The 16,322-nt window shown below is 51.2% G+C and overlaps 1 long non-coding RNA gene across 1 annotated transcript; it reads right to left on the reverse strand.

Annotated features, from left to right (window-relative positions):
* Window positions 1–8,909: 8,909 nt before the first annotated feature.
* LOC122469495 lies at window positions 8,910–10,427 on the reverse strand. Its single transcript, XR_006293484.1, has 2 exons — window positions 9,971–10,427; window positions 8,910–9,457 (listed from the first exon to the last, which is right to left on the reverse strand). It is a non-coding gene; the product is annotated as an uncharacterized LOC122469495 (long non-coding RNA).
* Window positions 10,428–16,322: the final 5,895 nt, after the last annotated feature.

Raw genomic sequence — 16,322 nt, forward strand, 5'->3', positions numbered from 1 at the left:
CGTGCAGAGAACAGGGGCTGCCCGGAGAGATGTCAGCAGGTGCCATGACGAGGACTTAGTGGCTGATTGCGCAAAGGACAGGAAAGAATCGAGGCTGACACCCTGGTTGCTAGGTCGGGAGCTCGGGAAGCTGGAAACGATACCCTGCTCTGGGCGCTCGGGATTACAGAAAGAACATTCTTCTGCAGGAAGGCGATGAGCTCAGACGCGGACGCGTGCAGTTGGAGGTGCCCGTGGGTCACGTCAGAAGAGACGTCCGTGTAGATCTGGAGCTCGGTAAGAGGGAAGAAGACGGATGGCACGGTCGGCGTGTTGACCGAGACAGTGAGCGGAGACAGGTATCTCAGGGAGCGCACGCGGGGCCGAGAGCCCAGAGGTGCCCTTAACCGAACGCCAACGTCTGAGGGAATTCCAAGCAGACCACAAGGGAGGCCGCAAAGGAGGGTGGTCTCGTGAAGGCCCAAGGATAAAGGTGCCACAGCGGAGACGGATGGCCAAATGCAGGGGCGAGGGGCAGAGGGAGAGAGGGAGAGAGACTTACGCAGGACTCCATGCTCAGCGTGGAGCTCAAGGCAGGGCTCGATCCCATGATCCTGGGATCCTGGGATCATGACCTGAGCCGAAATCGAGAGTTGGACGTCCAGCCAACTGAGCCACTCAGGTGCTCCTTGAGCATGTTTTAATAAGAAAATTCCGAACGCGAGTTTGAAGACAGAAAATAGAAGAAGTTAGTCGTGGGTGGTGAAGTGGGGGCTGGATGGGACACCAAGCACAGGAGGGGGAGCCCTGGGCCCCACGGGTGGCACGCCATTCTAGGGAGAAGACACAGAGGGCAAAAGCATGACTCTAAGCACCTTGGCGGAAAGGTGAGGGAGCGCCCCTCAAATGGCTCCTACATTCCCCTGTGCTGCAGAGAAGAATGTTCCCTACTGAATCCATCTTGGGGAAGCAAATGAACCAGAGGTCTGGGGAGGGGGAGACAAGGAGACATCAGGGAATCTCCAGGTTCTGGTAGGTGTGATTAGGGTGGCTTGGGTCCCACGTCACTGACCTGTGCAGGTGCATGGTCGCCGGGAATCTCGGGAGTCCAGACACAGACCCAAGGGGGTGGACTGCGGGATCCTACTGGAGTCAAAGTCTGCCCTGCCTACAGGGATGAGGGAACCACGGGCAAAGTGATTCCATGTGAAAATAATGACCCAGAGTCGTTGGTATGATAGGATTGTTGTCCTCCAGGCTGCGGAAACAGGAAGTAATGACAGGGAGGCCGATGGGGAAAGAAGGGGTGTCTGGAAACGAGATGGTGCTTGGAGTTTGACGAGGCGATGGTCCAGCGAAGTCGTGCACGTGGGATGATCTGTCTACTGGTGAAAGGCTTACGCTTGCCCAGCATTTTATACAGATCTATGGGTGGAGAAATGTGGGGGAGGGGGAGGTGGGGGAAATGTGGAGGAGGCGGGGAAATGTGGGGAAGAGGGGAAGATGGGGAACTGTGGGGGAAGGGGGAGGATGGGGAAATGGGGGGGAGGAGGAAGGATGGGGAAATGGGGGGGAGGAGGAAGGATGGGGAAATGGGGGGGGAGTGGAGGGAGGATGCCTACAGATTCCACGCATCTTGTTCTCCTCCCTCAAGCTTTCTCGGACCTTCCCTCCCACCACACAGCTATCCAGTCTGACTTCAGAGTCAGCTCAACTCTTGGACTGACGCTTCAGAGTCACACAGCCTGGGCCACGTTACCCGACGTCACTAACTGTCGCCGCCTCTGCACCTAACTGATGGGGGGGCATCTACTCTACGAGACCATCAGTGACTGCTATTGCCACCACTCTGACTCTTACTGCCACTTCCCCTACCCCCCGCAGGTCACAGGCTGGCTTCCCCGGCCACCCCACTGTCCACCAGAAGCCCGCTCTGACACCCAGGTGTGGGATGTTCCACAGCCCCCAGGGAGATGCACAAAGCTGCGGTTGAGCTGGCCGAGGAGGGCACTGCAGCAGCTACAGCCATGGGCACCGAGAGTCCCTCGTCCTCGGGGCGCCTGGTGGCTCGGTGGGTTGAGCATCCGACTCTTGATTTCGGCTCAGGTCATGATCCCAGGGCCGTGGTATCAAGCTCCGGGTTGGGCTGAACGTGGAGCCTGCTTAGGATTCTCTCTCTCTCTCTCTCTCTCTCTCTCTCTCCCTCTGCTCCTCTCCCCTGCTCACTCACTCTCTCTTTCAAAGGATTAATTAATTAAAAATAAAAGAGTCGCTTGTTCTCTGGAGGGAGGACCCGGTGGACCACGGTGGGTTCCAACAGGCCTTTCCTGGTGGCCATCAATCCCCCAGCCACCCAGAGCACGCTTCTTCTGGACAGAGTTGTCAACCCCAGTAAGCAATGCCGTTGCAATTGCAATTTGCAAAGCAAAATGTCCTGGGACTTGCAAAGCAGGTACGCCGCGCCCAGCCGTGACCCACAGCACACACTCTCCGCGTCCAGAGTGTATTACATCCTCCTGTTCACACCCATGTGTTCCAAGACAAGGACCCAGCCAGCTGTTTTAGGAGTAACTGCACAGACTCATGGGTCCCAAAGCTAAAACCGCTCACGACTGGCCTCGTCCCTAAGCCTTACTGAGTTCTGGAGTGCGGAGTGATCCAGGGAGGCTGGCTAGTGCTCCCCGAACCTCCACGATCTGTGTGTGAAGCTCTGGGAAAATGTGGGAGCCAGAGATGTGATCGGCACTGAGACCTCTGGCTTCAATACACTCCCTTCCTTGGAGCAAATACTTCCTTTGCACAATTCTACACTGCTCTCTGCCTCCACGGTGAGGCGACAGAAGGAAGTGAGGTGAAAGGCGGCAGTACACCGAGCAGGAGATGGGTGTGTGACGCAGGAAAAGGGACATTGTCAGACACACTTTGGAAATATCACTGATAGGACTGAGTGATCAATTACTCATGGAAGGGAGGGACGGTGAAATAGAGGTGACACTCTGGAACAGGACCCAGCCCCAAAGAGGAATGGCATACGTGGGGTGCCAAAGCACGGAGGAACCTTGGAAACATTATGCTAAGTGAAAGACGCCAGACACAGAAGGTCACGAATTACCTAATTGCATTTGTACAAAACGTCCAGCCTAGGCAAGTGCATAGATACGGAGAGCAGATGAGTGGTTGCCAGGTGCCGGGGAGCTGGGGACGGGGGAGATGAGGAGCACTGTTTAACAGGTATGGGGTCTCTGTTGGGGGTGCTTGAAATAGTTTGCAACTAGATGGCAAAGGTGGATGCACAGCATTGTGGATGGACCTGAGGCTGAATTGTGTGCTTTACAATGGTTAATTTCATGTTATGTGAGTTTCACCTCCCCAGACACAGAGGAGGCTTGGAGACACGTTAACTAAAGGCTGTGTGAGATCTGAATTCAAACACATCAACTGTTAAAAAAAAAAAAAAAGAAGAAGAAGAAGAAGAAAATATTGAGGAACCAGTTAGGGGAAACAATGGATTGATGTGAAGGAAGTAAGCACCTTTTTTTTTTAAAGGTGTGGTACACTGCTGTGGCTGTGATTTTTTTTTTTTAATCTCACAAGTGAAACAAAATGATGGATAGGATTTGCTTCGAAACAGTCCAAGGGAGAAAAGGGATTGGGGGGTGAGGAAAAAATGATACTGGCTTCATATGCCTCGTAACTGAAGCTGCTACAGGTATGTGAGTTTCCTGATGTCGTTCTCTCTACCTTTTGTATTTGTTTGAATTCTTCCACGACAAAAATTTGCAACAAAAGAATCCCGGAGGCCAGGACTGTGACTTATTCTTCAAAACGGAACGAATGAATGAATGAATGCGACGAATCTCATGCCAGACCCCTGCTGTATCTTCCCTTGAATGCACATCAAGAGGAATAATTGAAGACCCCAAGAAATCAATAAAAAGGGACTGTGTGGGTGTTTATGTCCAGGCAGTGGATGAGCACAGGAAAAGTAAAGGAATAATAAATCTGGGGGAGAATTAAGCCTGGCTCACACATCTTAACCCATGTAAACCCTGTCTCCGCACTCAGTGGGCGGGCTACCTTTATAAACCATCCCTGCCACCAAGGCAGCTCAGGAAGGACAAGGCATTTGAGTTGCAAAAGTGTCATTAAATACGCTTTCTGCTGAGTATATATTGTTTCTGTTCGTGCTGCGTTAAAGTGGAACGTTTTATTGGCTTTCCTGGAGAACTGGTTATTACAATTAAAAAAAAACAACACTACAAAGTTCAGCTCCCTGCACTTTATAACCCAAGCTCCCCGCAGGCAGGAACTAAGACTCGGGCATCTGTGCTCCTGTGCTGGGCACAGTGTCTGGCAGGAAGGGAGGCCTCAAGTCCTCCGGGGGCCCTCCCTGTGCCGGGTCCTGGGCTGGGTCGGTGTGGTGCAAAATCACGTCGAATTCCTATAGCGCTGTGACAAGGAGATTCTTAATTCCACCCTGCAGAGAGCAGACAGAGGCCCCAAGGGGTAAAGTGACTTGACCAAGGTTGCTCTCTCCCACACAGAAGCAGAGCCTGAGCCCAGCCTGGGTTGCCAGGTTGTCTCCTGGCACTGTGAGGTGCTTCCTGCACCTGCTCTCCTCAGGAGCGTTCTGCTAGTCCAAGACCAGGGATGAGCAATGCGGCTCAGACAGGCTAAGTGAGTCACCCAGGGTCACACTCCAGGAGATGGTGGAACCAGGATTTGAAAGGGGTCACCTGGAGGAAGTGCTCTGAGCTGTTGGATGAGACCCAATCTCTGTGTGTGAGCGGGAAGCAGGAGGGTTGGGATGGAGGGGATGAAAGGGACCCCCTCAAAGGTCAAGGGGGCCCCCTCCCAACCCACAGGAAGCGGCTGGAGAAGACTCAGCTGACTTGAGATCTGTGGCGCCTCCGGGACCCAGGGATGAGCGTGGGGGGAGCAGGATCATTGCCTCGGGGGCAGATGTTTGTTTGGGTGTTCCTCTCATCTCCTCCTGACTCCACCCCCACCCCCACCCCCAGGCTCTGGGTTCAATTCCTGACTCCACCATTTACTAGCTCCTTGACCTTGGGCAAGTGGCTTAGAGCAGGAAGAATCTCAGGGCAGGAAGGTCCTTAATGTTCTGCAAAAGAGCCAAGAGAATTGTGTGCCTCATTCCTCAATCACACCCCTTCATTCAGCAAGTTAATCCAGAGCGCCTTATATCTGTACAGGGCTTTGTGGGTCTCGGGGGATCTTGCCTCCCAGGATCTCGCTTGATTTCTCACCTGGAGGAGGCAGACAAGACTGAGATTAAAATTCCCATTTTACAGATAAGACAGATTTTTAAAAAATTTTTATTTACTTTGAAAGAGAGAGAGAGCAGAAGAAGGGGGGGGGGGGAGAGAGAGAGAGAGAGAGAGAGAGAGAGAGAGAGAGAGAGAGAATCCCAAGCAGGCTCTACACTGCCAGCACAGAGCCCAACGTGGTGCTTGAACTCACAAACCACGAGATCATGACCTGAGCTGAAATCTACAGTTGAACGCTTAATCAACTGAGCCACTTAGGGGCCCCAAGGCGTATTTTTTTTTCAATGTTTATTTATTTTTGGGACAGAGAGAGACAGAGCATGAACGGGAGAGGGGCAGAGAGAGAGGGAGACACAGAATCGGAAACAGGCTCCAGGATCTGAGCCATCAGCCCAGAGCCTGATGCGGGGCTTGAACCCCCGGACCGCGAGATCGTGACCTGGCTGAAGTCGGACGCTTAACCGACTGCGCCACCTAGGCGCCCCCGTATTTTTTTTTTAAAGAAGAAAGGTTAAATCTGTAATCATCAAGACAGTCTAGTATTGGCATAAAAGCAGACACACAGCTCAATAGAATAGAATGGAGACCCAGAACTGGACCCACAAATGTATGGCCAACTAATCTTTGACAAAGCAGGAAAGAATATCCAATGGAAAAAAGACAGTCTCTTTCACAAATGGTGCTGGGAGAACTGGACAGCAACATGCGGAAGAATGAACCTGGACCACTTGGCTTACACCATTCACAAAAATAAACTCAAAATGGATGAAGGACCTAAATGTGAGACAAGAAACCATCAAAACCCTAGAGGAGAACACAGGCAGCCACCTCTTTGACCTTGGCCGCAGCAACTTCTTACTCAACACGTCTCTAAAGGCGAGGGAAATAAAAGCAAAAATGAACTATTGGGACCTCATCAAGATCAGCTTCTGCATGGCAACAGAAACCATCAACAAAACTAAAAGGCAACCGACAGAATGGGAGGAGATGTTTGCAAATGACATATCAGATAAAGGGTTAGTATCCAAAATCTATAAAGAACTGATCAAACTCAACACCCAAAAAACAAATAATCCAGTGAAGAAACGGGCAGAAGACATGAATAGACACTTTTCCGAAGACATCCAGATGGCCAAAGACACATGAAAAGATGTTCCGCATCACTCATCATCAGCGAAATACAAATCAAAACCACCATGAGATACCACCTCACACCTGTCAGAATGGCTAACATGAGCAACTCAGGCAACAACAGATGTTGTCGAGGATGCCGAGAAAGAGGATCTCTTTTGGATTGTTGGTGGGAATGCAAGCTGGTGCAGCCGCTCTGGAAAACAGTGTGGAGGTTCCTCAAGAAATTAAAGATAGACCTACCCTACGACCCAGCAATAGCACTACTAGGGATTTATCCAAAGGATACAGGAGTGCTGGTTCATAGGGGCACATGTACCCCAATGTTTATAGCAGTGCTATCGACAATAGCCAGATTAGCGGCGCCTGGGTGGCTCCATCAGTTAAGTGTCTGACTTGAGCTCAGGTCGTGATCTCACAGCTCATGAGTTCAAGTCCCGCGTTGGGTTCTGCGCTGATGGCTCAGAGCCTGGAGCCTGCTTCAGATTCTGTGTATGTGTGTCTCTTTTTCTCTCTGCCCCTTCCCTGCTCATGCTCTCTCTCTCTGTCTCTCAAAAATAAATAAACATTAAAAAAAAATAGCCAAATTATGGAGAGAGCCCAAATGTCCATCAACTGATGAATGGATAAAGAAGATATGGTTTATACATACCACGGAATACTACTTGGCAAGGAGGAAGAACGAAATCCTGCCATTTGCAACAACGTGGATGGAACTGGAGGGTATTATGCTGAGTGAAATAAGTCAGGCAGAGAAAAACAGATATCATCTGTTTTCACTCGGATATGGAACTTGAGAAACTTAACCGAAGACCGTAGGGGAGGGGAAGGGGAAGAAAATAGTTTCAAACAGAGAGGGAGGAAGGCAAACCATAAGAGACTCTTAAATACAGAGAACAAACTGAGGATTGATGAGGGGACGGGGGAGAGGGGAAAACGGGTGATGGGCACTGAGGAGCACAGTTGGGATGAGCACTGGGTTGTTGTACGTAAGCGATGAACCACGGGAATCTACGCCCGAAGCCAAGAGGACACATAACACTGTATGTTAGCCAACTTGACGATAAATTATATTTTAAAAAAAAAAGAAGAAAGGTTATTTTCCTGATCCAATAAAGCATTACTCAAACACACATCTGGGCATAGTTATCATACGTTATATGTAAGCGTGTTTACACACACACACACACGCACCCCCACGCACACACACACACCAGGCATGAAACCCTTAAGTATATGCCAGGCCCAGTGCATGTGTCATTTGCGTGGAATTCTCTTCACAGCCCGACAAGGTGGACATTACGTCCACTTGAGAGATGAGAAACTTGAAGAAGTGTGGGAAGTTAGGCAACCCGCCTGGCATCTCAAAGCCAGGCAGGAGAGCCACACCGGCATTCCGAGCAGCGTGTATCACAGCGATGTCTTTTCTCTTAAAAATTAACCACTTCTGGGGTGCCTGGGCGGCTCAGTCGGTTGAGCGTCCGACTTCGGCTCAGGTCACGATCTCCCGGTTCTTGAGTTCGAGCCCCGCGTCGGGCTCTGGGCTGACGGCTCGGAGCCTGGAGACTGCTTCCGATTCTGTGTCTCCCTCTCTCTCTGCCCCTCCCCTATGTCTCTCTCTCTCTCTCTCAAAAATAAATAAACATTAAAAAATAAATTAAAATATTAACCACCTCTGAGAGAGGTCGAGGAGACCAGAGAGGCAACAGTATGCCAGCAGTAGGATTATACTAGCATGAAACTATTATGATGCTGTATTAGAAGTATCTGCATTTTACAAGCAAGGAGACAGCCGCTCAGGGCCACCAAGGGCTCTGCACCCCCAGCATCACACGGGTATTAAAGGACAGGCCAGGAGTGAGCGACGAAGCTGGGCTTGGCGTCCAGAGTGTGGACTCCCATTCACAAGGGCTTCCAGAAGGTGACCCCTGAGCCCATTCTTGGCTCTTTCCAAGAGCGAACCAGTATTTCTCTTCCCCTCAGCTGGGTGGATGCAACCCTTTGACCCACATGCCGCGAGCCCAAGGGACTTCTTTGTGGATGAGTACAGAGCTGTGCGGGTCCCCACGATGAAACGGAAGTCCCTCCACCCCTTCCTCCGTGCCCCCCAGATGGACCACGCCAGGAACGTCACCAGCTTCTTCATCATCCCCAACAGGGGCAGGCAGCACGGAAGGCAGTCTACAGGACCCCCAAGGCTGGACCCTAGGATAAGGAGCCGGTCTCGGGAGCTCTGGTTAAAACCCAGCCCTGGCCTGTGAAGTCTCCAGGCAAACATGTGACTGTCCCCAGAGAGAAGAAGCGGCAGCTACAAAGCAGCTTAAAATCACAGCACCCGGCTCAAAATTGTTTGAGCAGATTTTACAAAAGCTTTTCAAGACTTGTCCTTTAGACGATTTCTGCCAATAGAGCCAATTTGTGCAACAAATCACTACTATAACAAGATAATTAGTGACTTTTGTCGACTGAAGGCAAAAACGATCAATGTTATGGAAAATACAGAAAGCTTTGTGAGTTACCTGTGTCTTTATTTCCCATCTAAACGTTATTGGTGCATCAACAGACACCCAGACATGAGCGACAGTAATTAAATTCGGTCACCTTCGGTGTTTTGCCGATTTGCAGTCACACGAAACTGCGGCTGTGGGTGGGATTTTCAATTCTACTGTTTTGAACGTATCCTTTTTCTGTTTACTTCCACAGTTGGTTTTGGCTTGATTGAGAGCTTGTGAGTCTCCAGATACGTACGAAAACTGGCCGTCTTTTGTACGTTGCCCTCAGAGGGCCGGGCTAGGAGGCAGCTAGGGTCTCCCATCTGTCCCCTCTGGGTGGGGGTACGGTATGCGAGGTATGATGTCAGGAAGAAAATATAGACAAAGCCTGGACTCCTCATGCCAGACAGAGGGGGTTCCAGAGCAGAGAAGGGCCCTCCCAGCTGAATGATTAGTCCGTCATTCATTCTCCAAGCTTCTATTGAGCACCCACTGTATGCTGGGCACTGGGCATGAGCTCGTACACTTACGTGGTCAGAAGCGGGTGCTCTGTCCCTGCAGGACACCCTGTGGAGAAGATGGGGTCTTTGATGCCAGAGGTCCCAGCGAGGAGGGGCCCTGACATCACCACTCACTGCTCGGGTGGCCGCCGTGAAGGGCCAAAGCCCCTCGGACAGTGACTCTGGGCATATAAGGAGAAATGTTGTGGGATGGGGCTGTTTTGTGGCTTATAGGGGCACCCACCTTGACCCCCACGCCCCTGGGCAAGTTCAGCCTTCCAGAGAAGAGTGAGCGGGAGGAAAACTCAGCCTCTAACCAACCGCTTCGCCTGAGCTCCTCTGTTGTGTGGACTGGGTTAGGCTACACCCAGACGTCAACAGTCCCCAGGGAGATGGCAGCCTGAAGGCCTGTCATGAGGGCTTCTCTCTGTACCCTTCCAAGGACCCACCAGAGCCTCAGCCAGGGTGGCTCAGTGGGGAGGAGCTGGGCTCACGGCCTCCCTGATTTCTACTTGCACTTTGTGGCCGGTTGGGAAATCCCGCCCCTCAGCTCACCTCTACAAACTGGAGGCCCTCTCACCTGCGAATGGGGTAATGTTGGTGGCCACCCCACAAGCATGAAGGTGAGGTGGGCCAGTGGAGGAAAGCACTGAGAACAGTCCCTGGGCCACGGAAGTGCTCTGGAAAAGGGTTCTGTTAACGCTATCTGGAGTGAGCTGAACAATGGCCCCTGAGAAGGCCCGTCCACGTCCTAACGCCCAGAACCCGTCAACATCCCTTATGTAGAAACGGAGTTTTCGTCGATGTCATCAAGGATCTTGAGATGATCATCCTGAACTTTTCAGGTGGACCCTGAAGTCTTTCTAGGAGACGGGAGGAGACACACACGCAGAGGAGAAGGCCACGTGAAGTCCGAGGCAGAGACGGGAGGGTTGACCACCGGGGATGCTGACGGCCAACGTTAGCCAGAGACGAGCAGGGTTCTCCCCCTCGTGCTTCCGGCGGGCGTGTGGCCCCTGCTGACATCGGGGTTTGAGCCTTCCGGGCCACGGAACTGTGAGAGAATACAATTCTTTTGTTCTAAGCCCCACCCCTGTTTGTGGTCGTCTGTCCCAGCAGCCCTGAGAGAGTACGCTCCCCGTGTAGGCACTCTGGGACTGACGCTGTAGCAGGGGATGTTTGTTGAATGAAGGCCCGTGTGGGGCTCCAGACGCAGCAGGGGTGACCTGAATCCCCACCCCTGGGGTCAACAGTGCTGTGTCCCTTGAGTTCCCCAGATGCAGGAGATCTGTTCGGAGCCCCATCCTCCGGGGTTGGCAGACAATCTCCTCCGGCACCTGGGGCTCTTCCCTGGGACTCTGCCATCTAAACCGCTCCCTGTCCAGGCCACCCGGATGGATGATCTGGTCCGAGCCCCGGCATGAGCTCAGATGTCCGAAATACCAAAGTCGGGAGGTGCCCTCTGGCTGTCTGGTGACATGGCCCTCGGCCCTCTGATGCCAGATTCCTGCAACAATGCAATTCGCTGAAGTTGTCGGCCTTCCCGGCCAAGCAAGCACACGACAGCGGCCATGCTGGGGGTAGGTCGTCCTGCCACGCGCAGGGCAGTCTAACACGGACCCTGCCCCCGAGGAGCCCATGGTGGAGCTGGGCACCCCGGGGCAGAATGTGGGAATGTGACGGAGGGCGAATCGAGGACAGATTTAGGCTGCTGGGCCCTGTGGCCCGTCTCTCCCGGCATTCTGGTTTTAGCGCCCACCTGTCATGCCTATAGCAGACGGGACCGTGTCTGAGCCACTCCTGGAGTGGGCAATCGGGGGACCCCGACTGGCTGGAATCCCCGGCAGACCTGGGCTGTTCCCACACGAGGAGCAGAGGAGAGAGGGATGGAAGTCGGGGAGAGAGGTGTTAACACAGAGCACACTCCGATTTCCACTCACACGCGCGCACGTGCAGGGAGAGCAGGCTGGGCCAAGAGGGAAAACAGGACCCCGGAGACAGAGGCCGAGAAAGGCAACAGGGAGACAGGAGAGAAAATTTCACAGACTCCCAAAGCAGGGCAGAAGAAATTGTTTCCAGAGGCACTTTGGAGCGGGCCCCCCTGCCCCCTACCGTCCCATCACTTAGCAGGTCTAGAGGTCCCCTTGCAGCTGCCAGCACTGGGAGGAGGGGGGTGAGCAGGGGCGGACGGGGCCTGCTGGAGAAAATCTCTCCAAACCAGGCTTGGCATCCGGGCCTCTGATTGCCCTGAGCCTGGGGGAGGGGTGGCAGAGAAAAGTGGTCCAATATGGCCAGTGCACACGCGAACCCCAGATGCCCATCTGCTCGTTACGAGAGGCCGGGTGGGTAACCCGAGAGCCCCGAAGGTGTGGCCCTTAAAACCAGGCCCTCCTTCAGCCTGAGTGGGGGGGGGGGGGGGCTCCGTCTGCCCGATCTGGGGGTGGCAAAACGAGAACACAAAAAGCTCACGTGCTACGTGAGGAGATCCAGCTGAATCCCTCCGTCTCTGTCTTATTAGAGCGAGATCAACCCTTTTAACGAATGAAGTGTGCATGCAGCACTGTTAACCGTAGACACCGCAGTGTGCATCGGGTCACTGGGCCTTTTCCATCTCCCATAACCACAAGTCACGCCCATTCGATAGCAATAGTAACCCGTGTCCCCCTGCCCCCAGCCCCTGGCCAGCTGCATTCCACCTCTTTGCTTCTGTGAGTTTGGCTACTTTCCATACCTCATGTAGGTGGAATCCTACGGAAGTCACCTTCTGCGACTGGTTTATTTCACTCAGCATAATGCCCTCCAGGTTCGTCCGCGGTGTCACCGAATACAGAATTTCCTTCTTGTTTAGGACTGAATAATATTCCGTTGTATGTATGAAAAGGAAACCTACGGAATGGGAGAAAATATTGGCAAATCATCTACCTGATAAAGGGCGAATATCCAAAGTATATAAGGTGCTCCTATAATTCAATAGCAAAAACACAAATAACCCTACTGAAGAATGGACAAAGGACTTGACTAGACATTCAAGAAGACGGTAAAGATGTGCACACGGCCAGCGGGCATATGGGAAGATGTTCAATGCCACTCGTCATCAGGGAAATGCAAATCAAAACCACCATAAGTGGGGGGGGGGGCGCCTGGGTGGCTCAGTCGGTGGGGCGGCCGACTTCAGCTCAGGTCATGATCTCACAGTCCGTGAGTTCGAGCCCCGCGTCAGGCTCTGTACTGACCTTGCAGAGCCTGCTTGAGATTCTCTTCCTCTCCCGCTCTCTCTGCTCCTCCCCTGCTCGTGCTCTCTCTGTCTCTCTCAAAATAAATAAATGAACTTAAAAATTTACTAAAAAAAACCCAAAAAAAGTAGAGCTACCCTACGATCCAGCGATCCTATTTCTGAGTCGGAATCAGAATTAGAATCTCACAGAGATGTCTGCACTCCCTTGTTCATCGCGGGATTATTCCACAATAACCAAGAGGTGAGAACAGTCTAAATGTCCACCGGCAGATGAACGGATAACGATTTCCTCTGGTTCTTTTCCTCTTTTATTATTGCTCATCTAATGTTAGAGCATCTGATGCCCCTGCTTTTCAAACACAACGCTTCCCTAGGGGGAGCACGCCAGGGCGCGACGGGGCAGAGGGGGCCAGCGGGTGGCTCGGCGACCCCGGCGTGCCCCCAGCTGGGCGGCCCTGCTCCCCGTTATTGAAGTCAGGTTTCAACTGACAAAGAGGTTGCGCCGCTAAACATATTTAAAATGTAAACAAGTCTTAATGACCGTATTATATAACTCACTATTTCCCCAGGGAGGGGGATGTGGCTGGTAGTGCCCCGAGGCCTCATGGCCCGAGTAAATAAGAGGCTGGCCCAGGGCACAAGGGTCAGGCAGGCAGGGGTTCCCTCCTGAATTCTGCCCTTTTTGACTGCATACCCTTGTGAAAGCTGCAGAACGGGCTTCCTGTTTCTTTTTTTGTTTTTAAGTTAATTTTTTTTGTTTTCAGAGAGAGAGGGAGAGAGAAAGAGACAGAGAGAGAGAGAGAGAGAGAGAGAGGCTGGGGCAGAGAGAGAGAGAGAATTCCAAACAGGCTCCGCACTGTCAGAATGGGGCCTGATGCGGGGCTTGAACTCGCAAGCCGCGAGATCAAAATCCAGAGTCGGATGCTCAACCAGCTGAGCCACCCAGGCGCCCCAACTGGCTTCCCCTTTCATGGGGATAGCATGATGCCTCCTTCCTGGGGTTGTCGACAGGGTAAAAAGAGTTCTAACCCTCAAACACTTAGGAGCCCGTAGGCCTGGCAGCCTCGGGAGGCAGAGCTCCCGTTACCTGGGCTGGGGACCCGGGAGACCTCGTAATGGCCCTCAGCTTGACCACGGACACCTCACCACCCCTCATCTGCTCAGCAACAACGTTGGTCTAGAGCGGTGGTTCCCCACTTTGCTGCACAGTAAAATCTCCTGGGACGTTTGCAAGGTGTTGACCTCCCCACCCCCGGCCCCAGACCTCACCCCTACGGCTTCTGACATCACTGGTCTGAAATGGGCCCGTGCATCAGTGCTTTCCAGAAGTTCCCTGCGTGATTCTCACGTGCTAGCAGAGCGGAGAACCACTCCTCTGGCTAATCTGAAGCCCCCCTTCCGGTGCTTAAACTCTGGTTAGACTTGACTCTATTCCAAAAATCCCTGATAAGGCACCCGGTGGGTTGCAGGCCCTGCGTTAGTCATCCGGCCCAGGGATGCACTCCCTCATTTCGCCCGCCACCCAGGACACCCCTGGCTTAAGCTGGGAGTCGTCAAGTAAACTGCTTTTCTTCCTTTGGGATCAACCTGCCTCCCTCTTGCCAACTTTCCAGAGAAACGAACTTCGTAAATAGCAACCCTGTGGCTCAAGCTCATTGTCCTACGATCTCTAGAGGTTAAACGTGGGAAAGCAAAAATGTCTGCGCACGACTCTGACTCGCCCTTATGTTACCATTGGGTCACGCCTATATCCCACCTTATCGTTGCTTCCAATTTAATAACTGTGAAAGGGGCCGGAGGAACCAAGGACTTCCATGCCCACAAATTAGGGGAAAGAAAGAGAGAAGGAGAAGGAGAGGGAGAAGAAAGACAAAGAATGAGGAGTCCCTTTTCACACAGTAGCAGTATGATAACAAAATGGTCAGGAACTAGCCGGGAAGCATGTGGGCAGTAGATGGGGACAATTTTAAATGCTGCTGAAGGGGGCGCCTGGGTGGCTCAGTCGGTTGGGCGGCCGACTTCGGCTCAGGTCATGATATCGCGATCCGTGAGTTCGAGCCCCGCGTCGGGCTCTGTGCTGATGGCTCGGAGCCTGGAGCCTGCTTCGGATTCTGTGTCTCCCTCTCTCTCTGACCCTCCCCCCGTTCATGCTCTGTCTCTCTCTGTCTCAAAAATAAATAAACGTTAAAAAAAAATTAAAAAAAAAAATAAATGCTGCTGAAGAACATGAGAACAAACAGAAGGAAAGACACAACACAGCCTTGGGCAGGAAGGCCCTACCTCATAAAAATGACAGTTCTCCCCAAGTTAAGATACCAATTTAATGGAAACCCAACAAAAAGCACCAACACGATATGGTCACTAAATAGGATGACTCCAACATTCATATGAAAAAGATAAGCGAGAATAACAAAATCCTCAAAAAAAAGGGAATACTGGGCCGGGTGGGGGCTGGCGAGGGGAGACTAGTCCTACGAGATACTAAAACAGCTTCTAATTATAAATTAGAAAATCATAATTGAATAATATTAAAACCATACAGCACGTGACTAGACAGACCCATCACTGGAACAGAATAGAAACTCTGTAATAGTCCAAAATACGTAACAGAATTTAGACCACGATGAAGAAGGCATTTCAGATCGGTGGAGAAAAGGTGGATTGGTCATTAGATACAGCTGAGAGAACAATGTTGGCATCTGGAAATAAAGAGTTGGATCCATACTTCTTGCAGTAAGCACTGAATCTGTTCACAAATATTCCGGCTCTCCTCTCCTTCTGACCATATGATTTGCTTTGATCAACGAAATGGGAGCGTAAATGTGTTTCTTTCAAGAGGAACCCTTAAAGAGTCAGGTTTTGTATCGCCATGTATCTATGTTCTTGCCATGGTAGCCAGTGATGTTCTCTGTCCGCTGGGTCCTAGAGCCCTGAGCTAATACAAAACGGACATGGAACATGAATGAACATTGCAGCATACATTACCTTACCCTACCTGGTGCATTCACAGCATACACCAAGATAAATTTCCTAGACATTTAAGATTTAAATGTAAAAAATGAAACCCTAAAACTGCTAGAAGAAATCATGAGAAATCCTAAAACGCCTATGACTGGAGAACACCTTTCTAACTAACATATAAGACCCCCAAACCAACTTTTAGAAGATTAGTGAGGTCAAATTCCTACAAAGAATTGCTGCATGACAAAAACTGCCATGGGCGGAGTTAAAATACAAAGGAAAAAACTGGAGGAAATACTTAGAATTCATACCATGGAAAGAGGACTAATTTCATTTGTACATAAAGAGTTCTTACAAATCAATAAGAAAAAGACGAGTGACCCAATATAAAAACTGACCAAAAGTATGAATCAATTTCTCACAAGAAAGCAAATTAACTTGGCTCTTACGCTTATGAAAGTATCATTCAGGTTAAGAAAAACGCAAATTAAAACTACAAAGGAGAAGCTCTGTTTCATCTGTCAGATTGGTAAAGATGAGAAAAGTCGACGCTGTGTTGATAAGAATGTGGAAAATAGGGACCCTCCTATATTCCTGTCCTAATATAAATTAGAGCAGTCTCTGTGGAGGGATATGTCATAATCTCTTAAAATATAAGTACACATACTCTGGAATCCAGCAATTCCATTGCTAGGAAGTTATCCCATTGGTGGACTTACACAGGTGAGAAACGGTA

The sequence above is a fragment of the Prionailurus bengalensis genome, chromosome B3 (assembly GCF_016509475.1).
Source record: "Prionailurus bengalensis isolate Pbe53 chromosome B3, Fcat_Pben_1.1_paternal_pri, whole genome shotgun sequence".
NCBI classification, from domain to species: domain Eukaryota; kingdom Metazoa; phylum Chordata; class Mammalia; order Carnivora; family Felidae; genus Prionailurus; species Prionailurus bengalensis.